The sequence below is a fragment of the Trichechus manatus genome, unplaced genomic scaffold (genome assembly GCF_000243295.1).
Source record: "Trichechus manatus latirostris isolate Lorelei unplaced genomic scaffold, TriManLat1.0 scaffold00022, whole genome shotgun sequence".
Classification (NCBI taxonomy): domain Eukaryota; kingdom Metazoa; phylum Chordata; class Mammalia; order Sirenia; family Trichechidae; genus Trichechus; species Trichechus manatus.
This window is the reverse complement of record NW_004443958.1, coordinates 2,475,609-2,501,708: the sequence shown is the minus strand read 5'-3', so window position 1 is coordinate 2,501,708 and position 26,100 is coordinate 2,475,609.

The window sequence follows — 26,100 nt, the reverse complement described above, 5'->3', positions numbered from 1 at the left end:
AATGCTAGGGTAGCTTGCCTTTGGAATGGAGAGATGAGAGACTATGAAATGGAGAAAAACAGAAAGGGGAAGAGGAAGAAAAGAAAAGAAAAGAAAAGAATGAATAAATAAAAATCAGAAAGGTTAAAGAACTGCAAAGCTCCCAGGGATCCCACCAGTGCAGCTATGAGGTCTGGGGAAGTCGCTCTCAGGTGTTGCAGTACAGTCTGGCTAGAAGGCATAGAGGTATACAACTCCAGCTATCCAGGGAAGACAAAGAGAAGAAAGATATACAGAGACGAGAAAGTGAGCAATGAAGAAAGACAAAAAGGGAAAAAGAGGGAAAAGAAAACAAAATAAGTTAAAAAAAAAAAAAGAACAAAAAAGGCCCCCAAAAAAACAGAAAAAAAAAAATAAAAACCAACAAAAAAAGAAATGCTCTCAGGGATCCCTCTGTATGTCTGTGCAAGCTGCGCAGGATGTCTCCTTGCCATGCAGCACCGCCTGGCCAGAAGGGGCTCCCAACTCAAGAAAAGGAAAAGAAAACAAACAATTCAAAAGAAACAAACGATCAAAAGCCCCGGGATCCCACCAGCGTGGCAGCCCAGAGCAGGAAGCAGCTCCACACTCTAACGGAGCTCCACAGCCCCACAGGACGAAGCAAAGATGGTGCACGGAGCCAGGTATTTGAGTGAAAGGAGGGGGAGGTGGTGAGAGGTAAGGAAGAAATCAAAAGAAGCAGAAAAGAAAGCAACACTAGCAGCCAACAAATGGCACTCAGAGAGCTAGCTAGTGCGGGCTGGTGTTTCTCGGACAAGAGACTGTGTCCACGGGAATCAGAGGCAGCCAAGTGTGGCTGCAGAAGGGTAGGGAGTGGGAAAGCATATATCAGAAATTACCGGAGCTCTGCAGCCCCTCAGGAAGAAGCAAAGATGGCGCACGGAGCCAGGTGTTTGAGCGAAAGGAGGGGGAGGTGGTGAGAGGTATGGAAGAAATCAAAAGAAGCAGAAAAAAGCAACACCAGCAGCCGACAAATGGCACTCAGAGAGCCGGCCCATTTGGGTGTGTGGAATCCAAGCAGCCAGTGTTTCCCAGACAAGAGATTGTGGCCGCGGGAAGCAGAGGAAGCCAAGTGGGGCTGAAGAAGGTTGGGGGGGTGGGAAAGCGTATATCGCAAATTACTGGTTGTTTTGTCTCCTGCTGGAAGCTCCATGAAGCTGCTTTCTCATATCCCCTGTTTGCTGGTCTCCGATAGGAGTCCAAGATGGCGGATCCACGCTGCGTTAGCTGGTAGGGGACCTCTGCATGAATCTCTCCTCACTCTCCATTCTCTGTCAGTTTTCTCACTCCATATGGGTTTGGCTGAGTTCTTTATCTCTTCATTTGATGTTTTAGGGTTTCAGGATTGTTGTTTTCTCTGTTCGGCTTAGTTTTTCAGATCTTTGCTGTGGAGGGATGGCGTGGTCTTCTGCCTAGAGCGCCATTTTGCCGGAAGTCCTGGTTCAGGCAGTTTTTAATCCCTTGAGTCTGCCTAATTGTCTAGCTTAATGCTATGTTTAGATTCTTTTATCATGTAACTCAGGTGAATTTTTAAGAGTGCTTTTAAAGTACCACAAAGAACAAAGAGCTGAGATTTCATTCTAGATTACGGAAGTGAATATTAAACTGTTTCTGCCTATTTGTTTATGAATGTTTGTAATATGGAAGAATAGGATCTAAAATTTCTTTCCTTTTAGACTGATATTGAAGTTAGTGGGGAGTGGCTAACCCTCATATACCTCTAATAATTGACAGCTACTAATATCTTAAAAAAAAATTTATAGGTGTCTATAATTACTTTGAAATAGGTAGTTTTGCAACAATTCAACGTTTTTTTCTTTTTTAGAATTTTCGTATCAATACCCTTACAATTCAGAGAAAAACTTGTCAGAACACATGTCCTTAATTTTTATTTAAAAAATATGATCACCATATTTTCACTACTACAGAAAAGAATGATTACTGAAAATTTATTATGCTCTGTATCTTTTAATTGTATTATTTCATATTATTTTTAAATTAGCTCTATAATTATTATTTTTCCTATTTTATTAATAAGAAAAATGTAGATAAGAGATGTTGAGTATCCTAGCCAAGACATAATTAATAATGGATAGAACTGGAATTCATACCAGGCATATACAACTCTAAAATCTTGGTTTTATTTTGTTTGTTTTTTTACACACTGTCTTGGTCATCTAGTGCTGCTGTAACAGATATACCACAAGTGAATGGCTTTAACAAAGTTAAATTCATATTCTCACAGTCTAGTAGACTACAAGTCCAAATTCAGGGCATCAGCTCCAGGAGAAGGCTTTCTCTCTCTGTCAGCTCTGAAGGAAGGTCATTGTGATCCAAAAGGCTTCCCTTGGTATGGGAGCATCTCAGTGCAGGAACCTCAGGTCCAAAGGACTCACTCTGCTCAGAACCCTGCTTTCTTGATGGTATGAGGTTCCCAGGTCTCTCTGCTCGCTTCTGTCTTTTATATCTCGAAAGAGATTGATTTAAGACACTACCTAATCTTGTGGACCTCATCAGTATAACTGCCCCTAATCCATCTTATTACATCATAGTGGTAGAATTTACAACACATAGAGAAATCACATCAGATGATAAAATGGTAGACAATCATACAATACTAGCAATCATTACCTAGTCAAGCTGACAGACAATTTTGGGGACACAATTGAATCCATGACACATACCATGATGTTTCCTTGCCAGAGATATAATACTAATTATAATAATAATCCCTGAAGAGATATAAGCCTTAAGATAATTCCCAGGCGACACATACACTGCTTATTTTAAGTAATTATTTGGAAGCTGTGTACATGTGGGTGATTATCAGACTTAGCAAATATATTAATCTCTTTATCAATCCCTAATAATTTTACTTTATTATTTTTCTTCTTTCTGTAATTTCCTTAAAGAGGTTTTATTTTTTAATTATTTTACTATTTTTTTCCTCACCACAAAATTCCACCTGGAATTGGGGTATCATACAGTGAAACCAGTGAGAGCTCAAATTTGATAGGATTGTCTTGTTTATCCAGTTCTTTCAAGTTTTCCACCTTTGACAGGGTACTTACCACTTTTCTATTGCTCGCTATTAATAATCCTACATTGTAAACACACAATGAGTTCTCCTTCTCTGACAGGTTTTGCCTTACACAGGTCCCAGCTTTCACAGGTTTTACTGTATTATTTCCTGCTATAAAAATTTATACTTAGGAAATTCATATATCCTGAATAACCAATGAAATGCATTATAGTTAAGGTCTTCAGTAAATAAACCATAATAGCAATATAGTTGTTCGACTAAAATATTCATAGTCAATTGGACCCTTGAGATCTTGAGCAACACTCTAATTTGGCTTTTGCATCTTACCAAAACTAAATGATTGAAAAAGAAGATAACTTTTTGATCTAAGGAAATGTGCGCATCTGGACATCAGATAAAATTAGAATTAAACTTTATAACTAGTAGTATGAAAAGAAACAATATGCAGAACTTAGAAAATAAGATAAAAGCCAAGTCCAGGTTTATATTATAATCAAATATCAGGTTTTTTTTAATAACACAGTTGTTAAATAATGTGATAGTGAAGCTATGTAATTAGCTGTTACTTCCCTGCCACTTTCTAATACACTTTCTCCTCACTTATTGATTATCTCGTTATATGACATTTCACATTTATGACAATAGCAAAAAATCTGCTATCTATTTTGTATTAATGATATACATTTGGCAGTAATGAATGCCAAAGTGTGAGGCAAGAGTAATGCAGGCTTTGATGGTTAAGGTTATGTGTCAACTTGACTGTGCCATTATTCTCAGTAGTTTGTGAGTTATGTAATGATATAACTTGGTAGTTATGTAATGATGTAACTTGGCAGTTATGTAATGATGTAGTCATTCTCCATTTTGTGATCTGATGTGGTCATACTCCATTTTTGCATAACACCAATTTTGTGTAACAACTTGGTCTTTGGAACTTAACCATGTCTGTAAGTGAAGAAAGAATATAGTCCAAGATCATAAAAACATCCATCTATTTTTTCATCTATCTGACAGCATTATCATGGTCAGACTAGTAAATTGTATAAGTTTGAAATCTGGCACAGATAATTTATTTAGGAAAAATTTATTGACAGAATATCCTATTTTAAGAGTACTATTAAGTATTGAGACTATGAGGATGCAGTTAAATGACACTTAAAGAATCAGATTTTAGGGCAGAGTTGGGGCTGCATCTTCCAGTTAGTATTTCAGTCATATAAAGTGGATAAGTTTAACAAGAATGAGCAAGATTTGCAAGTTGAGGTCATGTCATAAAGTATCTTGTATACCATAATATGGTGTCAAGAATCATCTTGTCGTGCAAGAACATTTTATTAAGAAGCATACATTCTATCTGAATTTGTAAGAGTATACATTAAGTTGTTGATGCACCCACATAAAATTCTTTCTTAAGTAATTATCCTAAGGTGTTGTTAGTTGGCATTGATTCTGACTCATGCCAACCATATGTGTCCTAAGTTTAGCAGCCCATAATTGTTAATTTGGCTTTGCCATCCTCCAAACATAACTTTTAAAGATGTTCCCATTGTCATCATTTCCAATCCAGCTGGAAGGTGAAAAACAATAGTATAGGGCAAGTAGTTTTTACACATCACTTTTGCTCACATTCTGTCAATCAAACTGCATCATGTAGAAACATACATGGAAGGTAAGGAGATTTAATCTCTAACTGTCCAAAATCTGGCTGGGGAAGGTTTTATTATTAAAACAAAGAAGAAAGAAATAGACACTTGAGGACAATAATTAATAATCTTTGTTATAATATCTCACTAATAATCCCAATTTATCAAATAGTTTGCAGAAGAGCTGCTCTGTTTAAATGCTTGATACACCTCCCCAGAATTCTAGGGGTTCTAGAAAATACATATTTTAAACCATTTAACAAAGTAAACAACACGAATGGATTTACATTTTAGAATGATCACTCTAGCAGTTTTTCAGCCTAGGCACTATTGATATTTTAAGCCTGTTAAGTTTTTATTGAAGTTCCTGGGTGGCACAGAAGGTTAAGAGCTAGACCACTAGCAGAAAGGTTGGCAGTTTGAACCTACCCAGAGACATCTCAGAAAATGGGCCTGGCAATCTGCTTCTGAAAGGTCAGTCTTAAAAACCTTATGTAGCAGTTCTACTCTGCACACATGGGGTTGCCATAAGTTGGAATCAACTGGTGGCAACTAACAAGTCTTTCTTGGGAGTTGGGGTGGGGTGGTGGCTTGTGCATTATAGGATGTTTACTAGCATCCCTGGCCTCTGCCCACTAGATATCAGGAACACCCACCCCTCCTGTCAACTGTGACAGCCACATATGCCCCTAGAAGTTGGCAAATATCTCTGGTGAGGAGGAGGCAAAATTACCCACAGATGAAATTGATTGCTCTAGTAGCAAGTAAAGGGTAAACTGAAGGTGGAGGAACTAAAGGAAAATAGTCAGGAATATATTTCAATAGTCAAGGCATGATGAGGCCTAATTAAGACATCGTAATATAAAGGAAAGATGCAAGACATTTGGAATTTTTAAAAAGTGATGTCAGATTGAGTACTGAGGAAAAGGGTCAGAGTGAGTAATTTAGGATTTATTAATTTTTATTATTAATTCAACCAATATGTATAGAATGATCACTACTATAATGCTAGGCACTGTTTAAGGTGCTATGTTGATTTCATATTTATAAATGGGCCAATGAATAGATGGATGAGAGTTGCATTAACAAAAATAGAAAGTTGAGCAAGAAAATCAGATCATTAATTACACTATCAGTACACTTTAAGGAGGTTTCATAAAGACGCTTATCTAGCCACTGTTTTGACAACTATTTATTAAGAGTCTAGGGACAGGCATAGCACATTAAAGAACATTATCTTTGCCATTTAACTGTATCCTAATGGAAGCAATAAACAGTTAAATAAAACCTGTGTTATGGCAATGTTATGTTAAATTTCATGATAGAGCTAAGCATGAAGTTCTCTGGAATCACATAAAAATAGCCCTATGACTGAAAAATTACTGTGAAAAGGAAGCAGTGCTGAATTACAAAAAATGCTAACTTGCCTGGACACTAAGCACTCAAAGGGCAAAAGAAACTAATATGCAAAAAAGGTCTAGGTTAGAATTGCATTGAAGTATGGGGGGCAAGTAAGAAAGACTTCTTTGGAGAAATGCAAGTAGCTTGATATGAGTGGATTATGTTGAGTCTGGCTCCAGGGCAAAATTCTATGAGTAACATTTAAGACCCAACCATAAGCAGTTATAAAGATTTTCCAGGAAAGCCTCACAGGAGAAAGCTGTCCTCACTACATTACACTTAATGCATAGCCAGTGCATTGCAGTACTTGGAGGGAGTTATAGTCAAGGAGTCAGGTCCCCCAGGACCAGCCATGCTCTGATGAAAGTGGAATTACTAGCCTAAGGCAGCTCCATTCTAAGGCCTTCTCATGCTTAAAGAGGTCCACTGAGACTTCCTTATCAGGGATCCTTGAAGTCACTATTTTCCCCTTTGATTCAATACTTTTCCACTCCTAGCTCTCCCTTCTCTCCTTCTCCTCCAGCCCCCAGTTCCATAAAACAACAGAGATTCTGGCTGAGGGCTCCTCAGCTGTTCCATGTGGAAACATGAAACAGTAGAAAACTGGCATCCTTTCTTCTTTGGCCCCTTGTTTATACTATTGCCCTAAGTGAGTAAAGACTGAATTGTTTTGGTCAGTTTGCTTCATTGTCCTAATTGACCAGCTTGACACCTAGAAGCTGAAGTACATGCACCAAAATGTCAAGAGATAAAGTTGAAGTGTTAGGATAAAAAAGATCTTTATAGAATTCACATTCCAGGTATAGAAATTTGGAAAACCATCGAAGAGTTGTAATCATGATAGTGATATTAAATTTTCATTTTAAACAAATTTACTTGGATTTCAAAGTGTAAAATGGTTTAGCCACAAGGATGGCTACTAAGGATAATTATCAGTGACAGAAAGAAGTGAATAGGATAGATATATATTAGAATGGAAACACCCTAAATGCCCATCAACAGATGAATGGATAAAGAAACTACGGTACACACAAACAATGGAATACTATGCAATAATAAAGAATAATGATGACTCTGTGAAACATCTCACAACATGGATAAATCTGGAGGGCATTATGCTGAACGAAATAAGTCAGTCAAAAAAGCACAAATATTGTATGAGACTACTGTTATAAGAACTCAAGAAAAGGTTTAGGCACAGAAAAAAACATTCTTTGATGAGCACAAGGGTGGGGAGAGAGGGAGGAAGGGAAACCACTAACTAGATAGTAGGCAAGTATCAACTTTGATGTAGAGAAGGACAACACACAATATAGGGGCAGTAAGCACAACTGGACCAAGGCAAATGCATAGAAGTTTCCTAGACACATCCAAACACTTTGGGGGACCAAGCAGCTGGGGCTGGGGGCTAAAAACCATAGTCTTGCAGGACATCTAGGTCAGTTGGCATAACATAGTTCATAAAGAAAACATTCTACATCCCACTTTGGTAAGTAGCTTTGAGGTTTTAAAAGCGAGAGGCCATCTAAGATACATCTATTTGTCCCATCCCATCCAGAGTAAAGGAGAATGAAGAAAACCAAAGACACAAGGAAAATATTAGACCAAAGGACTAAAGGACCACATGAGCCAGAGAATGCACCAGCCTGGGACCAGAAGAACTAGATGGAACCCAGCTACCATGAACGACTGCTCTGATAGGGATCACAACAGAGAGTTCCAGACAGAATGGGAGAGAAATATAGAGCAAAATTAAAATTCACAAAAAAAGACCAGATTTACTGGTCTGACAAAGACTAGAGGAACCCCCGAGACTACAGCCTCCGGACACTCTACTAACTCAGAACTGAAACCACTCCCGAAGCCCACTTTTCAGACAAAGATCAGATAGGCCTATAAAACAAAAAATAATACGCATGAGGAACATGATTCTTAGTTCAGCCAAATATATGAGACCAAATGGACAACTCTTGTCCAAAAGCAAAATGAGAAGGCAGGAAGGGACAGGAACTGGACAAATGGACACAGAGCACCTGGGGTGGAAAGGCAGAGCATGCTGTCACGTGGTGGGAATCTCAACTAACGTGACAAAGCAATATGTGTATAAATTTTTGAATGAGAAATTAACTTGAGCTGTAAACTTTCACCTAAAGCACAATGAAATTAAATACATGTATGTGTATGTATATACATCTATATGTATATATATATATATTAGAGAAGTAACATCAATTATATTTTTTAAGTTAAATTTGAATGATTATAGAGATGAAAGAGTCAAAGGTAACTTCTGACTTCCCAACTTGAGTGACATCACTGTAAGGATGAGTAGATTAATGGAGCATGATAAGTTCAGCTTTGGAAAATTGGAGCCTAATATGACTGTTAAATAACTAGGTATAGAAATAGGGAGCAGTTGGATATAATATTCTTGAATGAGAGAGAGATCATGGGGAAATAGATTTGGAAATCTTTGAAACTATGGATGTGACTAATATCACCCAGAAAGCATGGGCTATGAGAAAAGGACTGAAGAACTAGTGAGGAGTACTTCAATTATTTAAAAGTAAGAGTCATCTTTGAGAAAGATAGCTAGGAAAGTGAATAAGTAAATTTGTTATCTTATTATAAGATAAAAGGAATTATTCAGATAAAAGGAATAGCCAACTGTCAAATACTGCAGAGATTTCAAATAAGATAAGCATTCAAAATGTCAATAGAAATCTTATTTTGGGATCAAAATTATATTATATTATATTAAATTATAGAAAAGTAAAAGTGAGAGGAAGAAGTAAATGGAGGTAGCTAGCAAGCACAGATAACGCAAATTTAAAGGAGACTCAAAAAGAGAGATAAAGAGAGGGTTCATAGATTGAATTGTGTCCCCCAAAAAATATCTGTCAACTTGGCTAGGCCATGATTCCCAGTATTGTGTAAATTGTCCACAATTTTGTCATCTGATGTAATTTTCTTATGTATTGTAAATCCTGTCTCTATGATGTGATGAGATAGGATTAGTGGTGGTTATGTTAATGAGGCAGGACTCAACCTACAAGATGAGATTGTGTTTTAAGTCAATCTCTTTTGAGATATGAAAGAGAGACGTGAACAGAGAGACATGGGGACCTCATAGCACCAAGAAAGCATCACCAGGAGCAGATTGCATCCTTTGGACCCAAGGTTCCTGCGCTGAGAAGCTACTATTCCAGAGGAAGATTGATGACAAGGACCTTCCTCCAGAGCCAATAGAGAAAGAAAGCCTTCCCCTAAAGCTGGTGCCCTGAATTTGACTTCTAGCCTACTAGACTGTGAGAGAATAAACTTCTGTTTGTTGAAGCCATCCACTTGTGGTGTTTCTGTTATAGCAGCACTAGATGACTAAGACAGAGGGAGAGAAATTGAATGGAGCAGATGACATTCAGAACGCAGATACAGGTAGAGGAAATAAGTCTTGTACCAAAGTAAAGAGAGACCACATTCCTTGTGAGAACTGAATTAGGATGGATGTGAAGCCAAAATCATATTAAAGTACTTCTTTAATGACTTTGGAATCCCTGGTGATTAAGTGCTACAGCTACTAACCAAAGGGTCAGCAATTCGAATCAATCCAGGCACTCCTCGGAAACTCTATGGGATAGTTGTACTCTGTCCTATAGGGTTGCTATGAGTTGGAATCGAATCGATGACAACGGTTTTTCTTGTTTTTTAATTACTTTAAATAAAATCATCCTTAAAATATATTTTTTCTCTTCTAAACTTCTTATAGATGCAAAGGAAAGGTGTCACAAATCCAGGAGGTATTATAGTTTAAAAAAAGGAAATGTAATTACGAATGATGAAGCTATAGGTATTTCAGAAAAGAAATTGGAGGAATTAGAGAGCCTGTATTTACCTAATGGTTTAAAAAGAGTGTGACAATAATGTTTAACTCAAGTTCCCTCTAGATATCCACTCAAAAATAAAATAAAATGAGACTCAAGGATGAATTTTGTTTTCTGCCTTAGAGCAAACTTCTTTTGTTTGTTTGAATGCATAGATGTAGGAAATTAGACTGTTTCAGACGTTCTGAGAAATGACAGGTAAATAGACTATTTAACTCTTAATTAACTCAAGTTCAAATCTTGAATAAAAAGAAGTGAATGCTTTTGCCAATAGAATGAACAGCATTGCCACCTATAGGTTATTTCAAAAACACTTCTGAAGCTTTCTTTTCTTTCATCTCAACATTTCAGACAGGCATATTTGAGGGAAGATCCTTATCTTTGTTCACTATCTATTATGTCCATGGATATGTCTTTACATCTTTATGTCTTCATGTGAAATAACAATTAATTAAAAAGACTAAATTTTACCAACTACGCAAAATGCATTGTTTAGGATCATTCCGCATGGGAAGCATGATAATGGATATTGATTTTGTAAGCACACATGTTTGAAGAGTCCTTCTGGAAGATCTCTGAACTTTATAACAATGAGTAGTATAATTGTACCAGATGATGACTTCCATATATTTAGAATGACCAGTTACAGATGAACATGAAACAAATATTATTGAGTGCTCTGACATAAGGTTCAGAGAATGCATTTACAGGAACATTAAAGATAAACTCTTCAGTAACATTGTACAATATGAAAAGAAATGCTGAAACTTCTGGTTTGACTATTTGTGCTCTAACCCTTGAGTAATAGAACAAATAATAAAGTTCTCTACCATCTATTCTTTCTTCAAGTTTTCTGTAATTTGTTCCGTCCTTACAAATTATTTCTATTTACTGGTGGCTACAGTAGCTGTCATCTATAGTGGAGTGGTACGATCAAATTGCTGATTGAGTGCAAATACAGTTTATGTATAAAAACCCTAAGTGGGAAGATGAAGAATGAGTTATCTGCAGCTGGGCAAACTATTTGATATAGCTTGAGAGATGAGTAATAGCACTGGGACCTCCTCGAAGACAAAGGTCAAGATGTGTCCTTACTGTATTTCAGACACCCTGCTGACTATACGGGTTGTGGTAGTTACACACCAATTCAGTTTTAGTGAAAGAAAAATTGGAACTGATATGTATTTATTACTTACTATGCAATATGAATTATAAGGACATTTTATGTTCTTAAAATGTATAATTGTGGACTTCAGGCTTCAGTTCTGACATTTAAAGAGCTTGGAGGTCATCATTTCTATCTTTACAGCCAAGACAACGCTGGAAAAATTGAAAAAAATATATATATATGTATTTTTTTTACCCAAAAGAGAACTGAAGTTACTAGCAACCTACTACCCTAATTGTCTGGAGAGAAAGATGAATCCAGAAGGTGACTGCTGAGATCTGCTTACATGGTGAAGAAGCTTCTAAAATCATAAGCTTTAGAAAGCTGTAAATGGTAATTTTGACAAATTGCTGAAGGCTGAGTGTGGACAAGTGTGAGAGTAGGTAATGCCTGGGGGTCGAATTCTTAGGGCAGCCTCTACATTTTCATGCTAAAGAGCTGACAAAAATATCCTCATGGTTCTAGCAAGGGGAAGGGAAAAGTAATCAGTGTGAACTACACCCAAAGACTTCTCTGTAACAAAGGCCTACTCACCAGTGGAAAAGACATTGTCAGAGCCTTAACTCAACTAGGAAAAGAAAATTCCTTCCACTCCAGCTCCTCTCAACCTTCCTGTCTCAACTACGGGGAAGGGAAAAAAAAAAAAGTCAACAGGGGTCAGTGCTTCAAGGAAACAGATTGGGACTAATATATCCAAATAATGGATTAGGAGGGTGCTAGTGGAAAAACAGCTATAACACTAGAGAAACACTTGTGAAAGTCACAGCTGCTAGACACAGCCCCACTACAAGACTGAGATTCAATAGGAAGATTATAGACTGCACCCCCATCTCATGCCCACAGTATAATAACAGTAGATCACAACTTAAATAGCTGTCAGGCACAGTCTCTCTTCAAGGAAGGGTACTTAGGGAGACTCAAAGTCAAGACAAAAATAAGACACTAGAGTTATTTGAAGCCGTTGGCATCTAACATTACAGCAAACATAAAACACAGCACAACTTCTAGCCAGATTAATATAAATCCTCACGCTGAGGGACTATTTACCTTAGTTCTTATTACTCAATACATTGTGTCTGGTTTTCAACAAGTAATTACAAGAAAAAAAAAGAAAAGACAAGAAAAAAAGTCTGAAAAGATAAAGCAATCTTCTGAACTATATTCAGAAACAAAGAGATGCTGGAATTATCAGAACAGATGGACTATGTAAGCAGATAGAGGGAATCAAAAGGAAATGCTCGAAATAAAAAAAAATATTGTAATAGGAATGAAGAATGCCTTCTGTGGGCTCGTTAGTATATTTGACATGATCAAAGAAAGAATCAGTGAGCTTGGTTGTAGGTCAATAGAAACTTGCTAAACAAAAATGCGAAGAGAAAAAAAAATTTTAAAAAGAAACATGAAAAAGACTATCCAAGAACTATGGTACAACTTCAACAAGTGTAATATACGTGTAATTGGAATATCAGAAATATAATAAAGAGAATGGAGCAGAAAAAAATTTGAAGTAATAATGGCTGGAAATTTTCCAAAATGGCAGACATTGTACAACAGATCCAGGAAGCTCAGAGAACATCAAGCGTGTTAAGGAGAAAAACAAAACAAAACTCACCTACACACAGCATATTCAAACTGCAGAATAACAAAGACAAAGAGAAATATTGAAAAAAGTCAGGGAATAAAAGAGAGAGAAGGAATAAATTAAGGTAAAATAAAATCCTTCATTTCTCTTATTTTTAAATTATCTAAAAAATAACTATTTGCTTAAAATAATAGTACCAACATTCCGTGTTAATGGATTGGAAAACTTAACTTTGTGAAAATGTCAATACTACCAAAAGTGATCTATAGATTTAATGCAATCCCGATCCAAATTCCAACAACATTCTTTAATGAAATGGAGAAACTAACCTCCAACTTTATATGAAAAGGAAGGAGGCCTCATATCCCTAAAGGAATATTGAAGAAGAACAACCTAGGAAGCCTCTCACTTCCTGATCTCAAAATTTATTATACAGCCACAGTAATAAAAATAGCCTGACACTGGTACAGTGACAGAATCATAGACAAATGGTATAGAGTTGAGAACCCAGAGGTAAATCCATCTGTCTGTGGGAAGCTGATCTTCAACAAAGGATCAAATTCCATTCATTGGGGAAGAAACAGTCTCTTCAACACACGGTGCTGGCAAAACTAGATATCCATATGCAGAAAAATGAATTAGGATCTGTACCTCATACCATGCACAGAAACTAATTCAAAATGGCTCAAAGATTAAATGTTAAAGCTAAAACCATAAATTTCCAGGAAGAAAACAGAGAGTCAAAAACTAAGGGACCTAATCTTCAGCAAAAATAGAATATCAAAAAAAAGGCACAAAAGATAAATTAGATAACTGGGACCTCCTAAGAATTAAATACCTATGCTCAACAAAAGACTTTACCAAGAGAATAAAAAGAGAAACTTCAGTCTGGGGAAAAAAATCTTTGGCAGAAACATACATGACAAGGGTTTAATCTCTAAAATACATAGAAAACTTCAACAACTCAACAGCAAAAAGACAAAAAATCCAATCAAAAAATGGGCAAAGAGTATGAACAGACAATTCACCAAAGAGGACATTCAGGCAGCCAACAAATATATGAAAAGATGCTCGCGATCATTAGCCATTCCAAAACCCAGGGCAGTCAAGTCCATTCCGACTCATAGTGATCCTGTAGGTCAGAGTAGAACTGCCCCATATGGTTTCCAAGGCTGTAAATCTTCACCGAAGCAGACTGCCACATCTTTCTCCCATGGAGCAGTTGGTGAGTTTGAACTTCCAACCTTCTGGTTAGCAGCCAGTGCTTTAATCACTGTGCCACCAGCGTTCCTAGAACCATTACCAAAAACCAAACCCATTGCCACTGAGTCAATACCAACTCACAGCAACCCTATAGGACTGAGTAGAACTGCTCCATTGGGTTTCCAAGGACTGGCTGGTAGATTTGAACTGCTGACCTTTTGGTTACCAGCCAAGCTGTTAACCACTGTGCCACCAGGGATCCCTAGAGGGATGTAAATCAAAATTACAATGAGTTACCATCTCACCTCTGCAAAAATGGCAATACTCAAAAAAGGAAACAACTAATGCTGGCAAGGTTATAGGGGACTGGAACTTTTTTACATTGCTAGAGGGAATGTAAAATGGTAAAACCACTACAGAAAACAATATGATGCTTCCTCAAAAAGCTAGAACTGTAAATATCTAGATATATCCAAAACCTTGTGGGATGGAGTTACTAGGTTTGAGAGCTCAGGACCATAGTCTCAGGGAATATCTAGGTCAATTGGCATAACATAGTTCATAAAGATAATGTTCTACATCCTATTCTGGTGATTAGTGTCTGGGGTCTTAAAAGTTTTCAAGTGGCCATCTCTTCCCATCTGGAGCAAAGGAGAGTAAAGGAAACCAAAGACTCAAAGAAAAAATTAGCACAAAGGATTAATGGCCCATAAGAAATGCAGCTTCTTCTAGCCTAACGCTAGAACAAAATGGTGCCCAGTTACCACTACTGACCATCCTGACCAGGGACACAATGGAAGGTCCCAGTTAAAATGTAAAAAAAAATGTAGAACAAACTCAAATTCCTAAAAAAAGGCCAGACTTACTGGACCAATGGAGACTAGAGGAACCCCCTAGACTACTGCCCTAAGATACCCTTTGAACTAGGAACTGAAACCACTCCCAGTGGTCACTGTTCATCAAAATAATAGATTGGCTTATAAAATAAACAGTACTATCTGTGAATACTGTGCTTCCTTTAATTAACCATATGAGACCAAATGGTCAACATTTTCCTTAAAAAAAAGATGAGAAGCTAAGGAGAGGCAGGGAAGCTAGATTAATGGACACGGAACAAAAAGAATGGAAATAATGAAAATGTTTACACATTGTGAAAAATGTGACCAATGTCATGGAACAAGTTGTATAAAAATTGTTAAATGTGAACCTAACTTGCTATGTAAACTTTCACCTAAAACACATTAAAAAAAAGAAAAAGTAATAATAGTAATGATGTACTATAGCGTAAAACTGTTGTTGTTGTTGTTAGGTGCCGTCGAATTGGTTTCGACTCATAGTGACCCTATAGGACAGAGTAGAACTGTCCCATAGGGTTTCCAAGGAGCAGCTGGTGGATTTGAACTACTGACCTTTTGGTTAGCAGTCAAGCTCTTAACCACTACATCACCAGGGCTCCAACATAAGAATAAGAGAAATAAATGATAATAAGATCATAAGGGATGAGAGGGAGTAACTGGGAATACTTTGTTAGAAGACGTCTGCACTATATTGGAAACAGTATAGTGTTATTTGAAGGTCGATTTAAATTAGTTAAAAAAAATGTATACTGTAAGCTCAAAGAGGAGTCCCTAGGTGGCACAAATGGTTAAGCATGTGACTACTAGCCTGCCTAAAGGTTGGTGGTTTAAACCCCCTCATAGGTGACCTTGGAAGATAGGACTGACGATCTGCTTCTGAAAGGTCACAGCAGTGAAAACCCCATACTCTGCATACATGGGGTTGTCATGAGTTTCAGAATTGACTCGAAGGCACTAACGACAAGAACAAGCTCTAGGACAACCAGTAAACAATGTTATAAGAAAGTACAATTGTTAAAAGAGGAGATGAAATTGCATCTTATAAAATGCTCAATTAAAACCAGAGATACAGGAAAAAAGGAGAGGAAATAAAAGAAATGAAGAACAACTGCAAGTAATAGAAAAGAGTTACACGGGTAGTGGATAGTAATCTAACTGTATCAATAATAATTTAAATCTGAATGATCTAAATACACTAAAAAACAGAAATTGTCAGAGTGGATTAAAAACAAACAAACAAACACCTACCTATATGCTCTCTGCAAGAAATTCATTTTAAATATAAACACTCAGGAAAAGTAAATGGATGCGGAAATACATAGCATGCCGTGAGGACGAATCTATAAACTGCACTAAGAAAGAGGCAGGGTGGGCAAACCCCACCTTTATCACTAACAGAATGGCAAGGATCAGTATAAATCCAATTCCCATTTGGATATGGATCCAGGCTTCACCTTCCCACATTAACACTCCTGTCTCCATGGCAAAAACTCTCAGATCCTAACCACCCAGATTTAGATCAAACCTCATCCCCGGCTGTTTTGAGTTAGGTCAAAACATCCTTGGTCACAAGAGGCCAGGTCAATGGGGAGTAGTCGTAGGCTTAGGAGTTTGCACAACTCCCTGTACTTTAAACCAGCTGAGTCTCTCTCTCTCTCTTTCTTTCTAGTCCCCTGTGACTAGGTGACAAGCCAGAGGGACTCTATCCTTCTTTATTGACTGCCTGTGCAGCCTTTGTCTATCACCCAGCCACCCAGAGCTGAGTCTGCACGAATCAACTCTGTATTGTTAGCCCTGCGGTTCATTACATCTGTGAGTTTGTTAATTCTCTGTAACAGCTCACAAAATTCACAGAGACTGTTATCTATACTTACAGTTTCCCATTTATTATAACCAGAAAGGACAGAGGCAAAAAGATCATCAGGCAAAGTCAATGGAAGCTGGCGTAAGGCTTTCATTTTCTACATGGATATACAACACCCTCTCCCCTTCATGGATGTTCTCACTAATCCCAGAAGCCCCAAAGAGAGAGCTCCAGAGTCCAGAGTCCCCTAGTCTTTGGGATCTTAAAGAATATGCATGATTGGGGCCTTAGTGCGTAGTTATGATTGATCCAGAAACTATGCATGACTGCATCATGACCCCTCTCTTCTTGAAGTTAGTACCCCAGGTGTGGGAACTGTATAGCCTCTGCTTGCCTGGTTATTTTAAAGAAAAACAAACAGCTCCTTAATTGCTCGGCTATTTTCAAAAACCAGAAACAAAAGGTCCAACTTAGTTCTTGTCCTATCATGCTAAAACTAACCAAAAGAAAGCCGGAGTAGCTATATTAATTTCAGACAGAGAAGACTTGAGAACAAGGATGATTATCAGGGATATAGAGGGGCAGTATGTAATAAAAACAAAGAGTCCGAGAAAAGACAATTCTAAACTTGCATGCACTCAGTTGTTGTTTGGTACCATCTAGTTAATTTCAACTCATTTTGGCCCCATGTGTCAGAGTAGAACTGCTCCATAAGATTTTCTAGGCTGTAGTCTGTATGGGAGCAGATCACCAGATCTGTTTCCCATGGAGCCACTGAATAGGTTTCAACCACCAACCTTTCGGTTAGCAGCCAAGTGCTCAACTATTGCTACCAGGACTCCTTTGCACCTAACTACGAAACATCAGAATAGATGAGATGAACTGACGGAAATAAAATGAGAAAGAGACAAATCCACTATTTTAATTGGAGACTTAAACATCCCTCTGTTGGTAATTGATAGATAAGCCAGGCATAAAATTAGAAAAGATTTAGTTGACCCTAGAGAGCAACATCAATCAATGTGATCTAATTTTAATTTGTAGAGTACTTCGTCCAGCAATGGCAGAATACACTTTCCTCAAGTTTGCATGGATCATTCACCAAGATTTACCACATTCTAAGCCATAAGATGCACAGATGTAATGCGTTAGAAATTCAATCATACAAAGTATACTTTCAGACTACAGTGGAATTAAACTAGAAATCAACAGAGAGATAGCTGGAAAATCCCCCCCAAACATCTGGAAGTTAAGAAACACATTTCTAAATAACTTATGGGTCAAAGAAGAAGTCTCTAAAGAGATAAATATATACATATATATATATATAAAATAAAAGAAACATTTTAAAGTAAATGAAAATGGAGATATAACTTATCATAATGTAACTTCATCTTCAATTTGTGGGATGAAGCAAAACTGCTTAGAGGACATGTATTGCGTTAAATGAATATACTGAAAGGAGGAAGGATTTAAAATCAATAATTTAAGCTGTCACCATTGAAAACTAGAGAGAGAAGACCAAATTAAGCCTACAGTGAGCAGAGAAACTAATAATAGTAATAATACACCCACTCTTCACTTAATGACATGATAAGCACCAAAGGCCAGGTCATTACACAAAAATTGGTAATATGTGAAAATGGAGGATGCCTGTGACATGAGGACACAGTATGTCCCCTTGCGCTCTTCCTTGCGCCTCAAACTGGCAGGTTATGCACCCCCCAGGGCAAATCCACTCCACCTCCTCCTGATTCCTGTTCCCTCCTCTCTCCTTGCTCCCAATTCCTACCCCGCCACCTCTCCCTGTTTCCTTCTACTCTTTCAATCTCCTCCTCCCTCCACTCTCTGGCACACTGCATCAGGAGCTAGTTGGAGCATGGAGGCTGGTGCCAGAGCACAGCTCCACGGAGTCTGGCAGGTAGGCTGCATTGGAGGGACCCGAGTGTAGTGGGTGCAGGTCTGATGCAGAACTGCAAGAGAGCCCCAAGCGAGCAGCTGGGGCAGTTCCTGTGTGGCTGCCCCATTCACAGAGGTGCCGCCAGTCCTCCTGGTTTGCCTCTGACTGGAGCCTCCGTGAGGTGGGCACCTGAGCTTACCTTGAAGAGGCATTCCTAGGAGCCCAGGGTGCTTCCTTCACGTGGGCTGAGGCTGGTACAGGAGGAGGTCCATGGGTGGGGGAGGGGGCAGAGATGCCAGGAGTTACTGCAGTGGGTGACACCAACCCTAGTGACGACATTGTAGCCAGAGTTACTCTTTGCCTGGCACCTCAGTATTCATTAGTGCCAGATGTACATCGCTAATGTGCAAAATAGTCCAATGGTAGATTTGTTATAATTGTCATAAATGTGACATGTTGGATAACGAGATTATTGATAAGTGAAGAGAAGATGTAATAAAAATTAGTGGAGAAATCAATGAAATTGAAAACAGGAAAATAAAAGAGAAAAATCAATGAACTAAAAACTGATTTTTAAAAAACACCAAAAAATATGATAATACCTAGCTGGGCTAACCAAGAAAACATAGAGAATAAACAAATTACTAATATCAGAAATGAAAGAGGGGAAATCTCCACTGATCCAGTGGACATTAAAATTATAATAAAGAGGAAAATGGTGACTTGGGGCATGAAAAAAATTAGTCCCTCTACTGAAAAAACTATAACCTGGCAAAAAAGGTATAGAATCAACTTTTTTCAAAGGACTGCTTTAGACAAACAAACAAAAAAAAAAAGTGCCTAATTTTTGTTAAGGAGCCCTGATGGTACAATGGTTAAGTTCTAGGCTTCTAACCAAAAGGCCAGAGGTTTGAACTTACCAGCTACTCAGGGAGAAAGATGTGGTAGTCTGCTTCCGTAAAGATTACAGCTTTAGAAACACTATGGGGCAGTTCTACTCCTATAGGGTCGTTATGAGTGTGAATCAACTTGAAGGGAAGGAGTTACGGGAATTTTTGTTAGGAGAACTCTAGGACATTTTCACTCACCTGCTCACCATCCCTAATACCAAGCATGGCAGCAGCGGCCATGGGGATGGCAGCTCATGTTTTGGTGAGGCTTACTGATGCCATCAGTCTGCACATTCAATGCAATTTCTATTAAAATTCCAATAATTTTTTTTTTTACATTTTTATATCCATATTACATTCATTTTTTGTGTGTGTGTGTGCTTTAGGTGAAAGTTTACATCTCCAGCTAGTTTCTCATACAAAAATTCATACACACATTGTTATGTGACCCTAGTTGCTATCCTTATAATGTAACATCACACTCCTCCTTTCCATCCAGGGTTTCCCGTATCCATTCAACCAGCTCCTATCCCCTTCTGCCTTCTCATTTCTCCTCTGGACAGGAGCTGCTCATTCAGTCTCGTGTATCTACCGGAACACTCTTCACGAGTATCATTTTTTGTCTTATAGTCCAGTCTATTCTTTGTCTGAAGAGTTGGCTTCGGGAATGGTTTTAGTTCTGAGTGAATAGGGAGTCTGCGGGCCATGTCTTCCGTGGTCACTCCAGTCTCAGTCAGACCATTAAGTCTGTCTTTTTACTAAAATTTGAGTCCGCACCCCACTTTTCTCCTGCTGCATCAGGGGCTCTCTCTTGTGTTCTCTGTCAGGGCGGTATTGGTGGTAGCCAGGCACCATCTAGTTCTTCTGGTCTCAGGTTGACAGAGTCTCTGGTTTATGGAGCCCCTTTTGTCTCTTGGGCTAATATTTTCCTTGTGTCTTTGGTGTTCTTCATTCTCCTTTGCTCCAGGTGAATTTGGACCAATTGATGCATCTTAGATGACCACTGGCTAGCTTTTAAGACTCCAGACATCACTCACCAAAGTGGGATGCAGAACATTTTCTTAATAAACTTTGTTATGCCAATTAATCTAGATGTTCTCTGAAACCATGGTCCCCAGGCCTTTGCCCCTGCTACATTGTCCCTGGAAGTGTTTGGTTGTGTTCAGGAAACGTATTAGCTTTTGGTTTAGTCCAGTTGTGCTGACATCCCCCTGTATTGTGTGTTGTCCTTCCCTTCACCAAAGATAATTCTTGTCTACTATCCAGGTAGTGAATTCCCTTCCCTCTCCCTCCCTACTCTTATAACCATCAAAGAATGTTTTCTTCTGTGTTTAAAACTGTTCTTGAGTTCTTGTAACAGTGGTCTTATACAATATTTGTCCTTTTGCAACTGACTAATTTCACTCAGCATAATGCCTTCCAGATTCATTCATGCTATGAGATGTTTTGTGGTGAGATGTTTTGCAGATTCATCGTCCAACAATGTTTTTTGCAGAAATGAAAAAGCCAATGCTCAAATTCATGTGAAATTTCAAGGGGCCCTGAATATCCAAACCAATCTTGAAAAAGAACAAGACTCACACTTCCCAATTTAAAATCTTACTACAAGTTAAGTACAAGTACAACAATTTTGATTACTGCCAGCTCCCTGTCCTGGCATTCTTTACCTACCTCACCCTCTTTTCCTTTTGCCTGTACCCATTTATCACTGCCTTTTGTACTATATGTTTATTGATTTAGCTAGACTCTAAATTCATGAAGATCAGAAATGTATATGTTTTAATTCCTATAATATCTCCAACATCTTACACAGTGCCAGGAATAGCCTAAGTGGTTGGTAAATATTTGATGAATTTGTTTGGAGAAAGATAAATAATGAAAGTGGTATATTCATATATATTTATTCCATAAAACTTAATGCACTTAATAAGCATTATTCATTTTCATATCCCTAAAATACTTTCATGGTAAACATTTTTTAGATTAAAATTAAAAAAAAAAAAAAAGAATTAACTGACCTGCTCAAAGTACACAGTAAACAAGCAGAATTTTTACTCTTTCCCTGAGCTGGTTTAAGTACACCACTGGTCCAGAAGGCAGAGCAAGCTGCCTTGATCTGCAAACTTGTGTGCAAGAAAGGTCTTCAATTTACATGTTACTCAAACTTATTATGTTTGGCTGCCAAATATGAAGGGAGATAAAGCATAATCCATGTGTCCTATAGAGGAGAAGGCTTAATATTTAAGAAGATATAAAGTCTGAAGAAACATTTAATTTTACAACATGATTCAGCCTGCTTGTTTCCTGTGAAAAACACATTTGCATCCCTATTTTGTTTTCTCTCCTTCTTTAAACTAATAGGTCTATGAGGACAGATGTTCTGCCTTGAAGATTCTGCCAAAATTATAGAAATTACCTAAAAAGACTTGGCAAAGCTTAGTAGCCAAGAATCTGAAAGGTTGCTGAAAATGTACAATGTAAATGAAAGTAATCACTTATATTTTATAAGCACTTTATAGTTTATAGAATTTTTGTGTCTATATAGGCACATATATACAGAATTATACTATATACGTATATATTATAGTACTTATCATTAGTTGATGGGAGCCCTGATGGTGCAGTGGTTAAGCATTAGGTTGCTAACAAAAAGATCAGTGGTTCAAAGTCACCCATCGCTCTACTGGAGAAAAGACCTGGCAATCTGCTCCCATGAAGATTACAGCCTTGGAAACCCTGTGGGGCAGTTCTCCTCTGTTCTATAGAGTCACTATGAGTTGGAATCAACTCAATGGCAATGGGTTTGGTGTTGGGTTTATCACTTGCAGAGTGATAAGTACTTTTATCTTTGTAAAACCTCATAAAGCAGAAAGACAATGTATTAGTACACTCATTTCTCAACTGAGAGAGCAAACTGGGTCTCATTGAGATTGAGCAATTCATCATAGGGCACTGCGGACAGAGGTAAAGCAGGTAAACTCTGAAATCCTCTTTTGCTTACACCACATGCCTCTGTAATACCTATTTCTAATTTGGAATGATTGCTTGGTTGTCATTCTTCTATTGTGCTTATTTTTATTGCACTTTTCTGTCATCTCAGGTACTAAGATTTATATAGTACACACATATTTCTCTTTCCTTTTAAAAACTTTAAGTCAGGATAGGTTATCTTATGCTGTGGTAACAAGACCTTCCATGTCTGTGTTAACAGAAGGGTTTGAATTGTCAAGGCAGACACACAGCATCTTTCTCAAATAAAAAGTTCTCACAGATCTACCTTCTGTATGAAACTTTTATAAAGATTTAAATGATACAAGCAAGCACAAGGCATAGACGAGACATTATTTTCTAGAAGTGCCAGAATCCATCAGGTGCAGCTTTAAAAAAACAAGGCAGTCCCTTTCTGTTTCCTATATTAGGATACACTTTGATTTAAATTTAACAGACTTTATCAATTTATCACAGTAATTAGTTTCTTTGTTGAGTATTATTGCCATCAATTCGATTCTGACTTATAGCAACCCTACAGGACAGAGTGGAACTGCCCCACTGGGTTTCCAAGGCTGTAATCTTTACAGAAACCAATTGCCACATCTTTCTCCCATGGAAGGGCTGGTGTGTTCGAATTGCTGACACTTTGGTTAGCAGCCGCTTAACCACTGCACTACCAGGGCTCCTTCATCTATCATATAACAGATGTTTTATGTGTGCAATTTTGAATACTCAGAGCAAACACAGAAGGTGAGAATGACTGTCCCTACTCTCCAGAGAAAGAGTAGAAGGCTCAGGGAATTTCAAATGCTCAAGGCCACTGAGAAAACAATGATAGAGGAGCTGGATCTAGGTTGTCTGCCAACAAAACAGTTTATTAAATGGAACAAACTGGGTTTTGGGTACTGCTCCATTTTATACTCTGTTAATTGCCAAATAGAACAAGTTTATGAGGCTATCTACCATTCTTCAACCAGCCATGCCCCTTGAATCCATAAATTATAGTATATTTATAATAATCAATTTAATCTGAACAACCATATCCAATTAACTTATTTTATAGATAGAAATCCCGCTTTCCACCAGTAAGTATTAACATATTTACAAAGAGATTTTTTGAAGACAATAGCATGGAGATCTGGTTGAGATAATTTTTTCCCCTAACTGACCTCTCCAGATAGAGTTGGAATGAGTTACAGTCTCCTTGTTAACTCTTCTTATCCCAAATTTTATAGTCCAACATGTGGCACTGGTTAATATATTTTTTGTAGAGATTTAAATATATGTTTATAAATTATAGATCTACTGAACAATATTCTAAAACTATTCACCTACTGTAGATCTATTGAAAATATTTTGCACTGTTGAAATAATTAAAAAAAATCAAAACCTTTTAGTAATCTGGAAACTATGATCATAATATTCATTTATGTAATATTGTGTAAAACCTAAATAATATGTACTTGCAGATATTCCCTCATTAGATATTCACAGCAACTATGAGAGAGGAATGTTTTTATTCCGAGTTTACCAATGAGAAAATGAGCCTCAGAAAGTAAATAATTTATCTACAATCTCATAGAGAACTGGTATTTAAACTTATTTTTGCCTCACTTTAGTATCAGTCACAGTGTGTGTGTGTTTGACAGAAAGAGAGACAGAGAAAGACAAAGACAGAGTGAAGTCAGAGAGAACAGAAAGAGAAAATATAAATAATGAGAAAAAATTAATGAACCAGCCAGTTACAAACAAACTGCTTGAAATACCAGTTACATTATTTTGCAGTCAAACTGGGTATAACTATTAGCTTCTATAAAACATGTTATGCTTTGTTTACCTCGGAAAAAAAAATAAATCAAATTGATGCCACCCATTCTCTTACTAAGCAAATGTTAATGCATGTGTAATGACAGAATCATACAAAAAGGGTCATGGTGGCAGAATTGAATAGGAGACTTTAATGACAAGAGAAATAACCAATCTGGCTCAGGGCAATCTTTTGCTTTACTTATTTATATGATCAAAATAATATTTTTTAAAAATGGAAACAGAATCGGTATTCTATTACAATGGCAGGTTTAAGATGGAGGGAGTGCAAGGTTTAGTCTCAAAAATGTCTGGCTAATTAAATTTGATAGCCTTGAATTAGAATTTTATAAGATTTTGCAGGGGTGGATACTGTAAAAATGGGTCTGCAGGCTGAATACGATCTTATCCACTGGTTTATTAGACTGATTCCGTGTAACCAAATATCTAATGTCTTGTTGTTGTCCCAAAGATCTGTTAAATTTGATTTATAAAGAGAGATAGGGGAGGAAAAATTAGTAAACAGTAAATGTTATTGACTAGAAGGTACTTGTTACTTACACTCTGAAAATTACTTGAGCACACAACTAAATATTCCCCTAGTATTCATTTATTTTAAAAGAAAGCAAACCTGCAGGTATATTACTGATGTGGAAGTATTTATATCAAAAGTAAAAAAAAAAATCCTATTGCTCTAATTATGTAATATTCAATTCACATCTTAAATACACAGTTGTTAAAAGTAAAAATATCTATATTTATATGACAATCAAAAAGGGAAATTATCTTTTCTAATAATGTGGTGGTTAAGAGCTAGGCTGCTAACCAAAAGGTTGCAGTTAGAATCCACCAGCTGCTCCTTGGAAACCCTATGGAGTAGTTCTCCTCTGTCCTATAGGGTCGCTGTGAGGCGGAATCAACTCAACAGCAGGGTTTTGTTTTTTTTTTTATTAAAACATAAAAAATTCAAGGAGCACAAAATTGACTTATGACAGAACTTGTGATTATTTTTGTCATACATGAGTGTAATAAATACAGGGACTTTAAAGACAACAATTCAGCTACAATTAACTTTTCTTTCCAAGGTATAATAAAACTTGTGATTGGTCCATGTAAAATTCCTCTGTATATATTCAAATTAACTTTTATGTTTGTAGAAAGTTGAAGTATATCTTTTTTGTCTCAATGCATTAAAAATATAGTTTGCAAACACTTGGGTAAGGTAGAATTTTCAGGACACTTATATGTATTTTATTTTCCATTTTTAAAATTCATGTAAACATTAAGCGTGGAACAAGTCAACATAAATGCTAGTATTGCTTTCTTGAAATCAACCTCAACATATACTACTTAGAAAAATTAAAAAAAAAAAAAACAGTTTCAGATTTATATTTCAGGACTGGCCGGTTAAATCTCCCAATCAGTACACAGGATAATCAGAATTCATCTCTGCTGTTTATTAGCTGTGTAGCCATGGGCACCTTATTTCACCTTGCTGTATCTCAATGGGTTTGTTGTTAAGATTAAAGGAGATAACATAATGACTTAGAAATCTGTTTTGCACTTCATCAGCATTGCTTTTTATAGTCTTTTTACATAGTGGTCCAACCTTTCTTAAAACCCACACCACTTCCAGACAGTGTTTCAAAATTAAATGGGTCAAATTCAAATAAGAAGAGAGAAGAAATGTAATGGATATTAAATGACATTGTGATGAAGACTGTATATAAACTGTTTAGTTTTTATAAAAAAAACTTCTGGGTCAAATATTTTTCTAATTTTTATATCATATTAAGGCTAACCAAGTTTAAATAAATTATCCAAAATCACACATATAATGCATGGAGGTGCTGAAATTCCACCTTCAGGGAAAGGAGGAAGGAATGACGTGA